Here is a 3067-nt window from a genome sequence, read left to right on the forward strand (position 1 = left end):
TATATATATATATATATATATATATATATATATATATATATGTACACACACACACACACTCACACTTGGAAGGTTCCTTTAGTTGCTATCTCCCAGTTTCACACACAAAGTACTGGTTGGCCATGGCTATAGTATAGGACACCAGTCAACAATATCCACATGGTGGACATGAAACTTTAACCACAGGGTTCTGAAAGGAACTGCTTAACCACAGGGTTCTGAAAGGAACTGCTTAACCACACAGCTCTGCCTGCACAGTTATGTAAGTTAGTGTGTGTGTGTGTAATATATTATGTAACAGGTATACATAAAAATTACATAAAAAGCACCGTCCAAACGTAGCCAATGCCAGTGCCCTCTGACTGGCTCCTGTGCTGGTGGCACGTAAAAAGCACTATCCAAATGTGAACGATGCCAAGCTCACCTGACTGGCTCCTGTGCCAGTGGCATGTAAAAAGAACCCACTAACTCTTGAAGTGGTTGGCATTAGGAAGGGCATCCAGCTGTAGAAACATTGCCAGATCAGATTGGAGCCTGGTGCAGCAGCTGGCTCTCCAGACTTCAGTCAAACTGTCCAACCCATGCCAGCATGGAAAACAGATGCTAAACAATGATGATGATATATGGGAAATATATATGCATACATTATATTAGATATATCAGCATATACATAATATATGGGGTGGATAGTGGTTACAAATATGTCTAATGTCTCAAAATTGTCTTATTTTTCTGTGGGTTAATTTAATGATTATTTTTGTTTTGTTCTTCATTACTGTGTATCCACTACTGTTTCTTTTTCTGTTGCATCATCAGATGTTTACCCTGTTTGTAGTTCAGACCAGGATCTAAAAAAGTACTTTTTCTATCATCTCATATTTTCTATTAGGAAAGAGTATTGGTTTCTTTTTTCATTACTTTTGGTTAAATCCTGAACATGCCTCTGATAGAGACATTGTATTCCTTCTATATGTATTGTTGAATGCATGTATATTTCATGTGTGTCTGATTTTAAGTGATCTTGTCATTCCAGTGTAACCAACCCATTCATCATTGACTGATTCAAAAATGTAAAGAACACAAATTTGTATAAATTCAAATGATCTAACATTATGGAATTCTGCGCATCATAAAATCAATGGACTTTGTAAAAAGATTGAACACTATCAATGATCAGCAGCTAAGCATGATATTGCTCTTGAAATATCCTTATTTTACCAGAACTCATTCCGAGTAAGGAAAGACAATGAACACCTCTTAGGCATAAACTTGGATGATATGATATTAGAATGATAAACAAACTACTAGGGCAATACATTCTAGAAAAATTCAGCAACACATGTTTCACTTTATACTAATACTAAAATCTTCTAGGACTATTTTTCCTGAATTCAACCTCAAAATAATCATCGAAATCAACCTACCCATTGTAAATTTACTAAAGAAAACAACCACAAAAAAAAAAAAAAAACAGCCAGAAAGAAATCATCTCCATAGAAAACTCAAAGTATTGCTATATGTAAATAAACATTAACCCACCTTCTACAATAAAGAACTTAATCAGTATCTTCACAATCTCTTTTTAACAAGATATTTGACCAAGCAATGTCATACTACAACAAAGCTCTCAAAGTGAATGGTTTAAAAAGAAGAATAAAATACTGATCTAAAGCCATGTAGATATTTCATAAACCAAACAAACAAGAAAAAGTGGCATTGCATGCTTCAAACTATCCTTCAGTCTAAACTGCCTTTTACTAATCTCCACACATACATAGCTATTGAATAGGAACAATACAAAAAATTATTTTGGCTCCACAAAAAAAAAAAAAAAAAAAAAAAAAAAGACATCGTCCAATCCAGAAATAAGCATATACCTCAAGATGAACAGCTTGCAATATATCATAGTTTATAAAGTCATAGAGATTCAGAGAAAATGCTTTTCTGTATTTAGTTTCATCTTTACACTTCATGAGTTCAAATTACACCAAAGTCGATTTTGCTTCTTACTTTTTTGCAATTAATGAAATATATATACCAATAATCTACTGGGATTGAATCAATTCACTATCCTTCTCTGATCTGAGTTCTAATTCTAGTCAAAACCAACTTATTTCATGAACAAAACTCTTAAGAAACAGACGGATATTTACAATACATTAACATTCCATATCATTTGTAAATGTTATGCATAAAGTTTGTAAAAAGGAAGGAACTCTACAATGATGGATAGTTTTATAGTAAGATAATACAAAAACATTACTTTTGCCTCACACAATACACACATACACACATACACACACATACAAATATATAAATAAATAAATAAATATATAAATAAATAAATAAATATATATATATATATATGTGTGTGTGTGCATACACTGGTCTATACCACAGAAAGCCATATTTATGCTTCTGTCATATACAAATATGGTTTCTTGTAAGAAACAAACATATTCATAATACATTCATGAGTCGTTAATTGAATGAATAGATAAATAAAATTAAAAAAATATAAATTTAATGTCACCATTCATTAATATCATAATATATAACTAATTTTGTAAAAATTCATAAAAATCATTTTGATGTGTCTTAAATTTTGTTGATTTTGTAAGAATTTTGAATAATAAATTTGATATCAACTCAGCAGGACAAATTCTAAAAGAGATATCCAACTGTAATAATAAATTGATTCATCAACTAATGTAGTATTTTTCATTGGTTCTTAATGCACCGATATAAGTGGGAAGTGCTAGGGAGCACTGATTTTGGAATGGTCAAATTCTTCTATCTGAGAAAGATTTGACACTGAATGTTTACATTTGCCCTTTTAACCATTTGGTCCTTGTCTTTTGCCCATAGAATCATTTCAGTTGAGTAGTGAGGAATAGTACTCTCTATGGTACATCTTAACAGGTTAGTAGATGGTACTTTATTAAAAATATAAAATCCTGCTGGTTTTTTTTCTTTAACTGATAATTATCTCCAAATTAAATATCTTTAGGCTGATAAAAGACAAACCTCCTGTCAAGACAATGTCAGTTTATTTATAGAATATTTC

This window comes from Octopus bimaculoides, chromosome 10 (assembly GCF_001194135.2).
Source record: "Octopus bimaculoides isolate UCB-OBI-ISO-001 chromosome 10, ASM119413v2, whole genome shotgun sequence".
NCBI classification, from domain to species: Eukaryota; Metazoa; Mollusca; class Cephalopoda; order Octopoda; family Octopodidae; genus Octopus; species Octopus bimaculoides.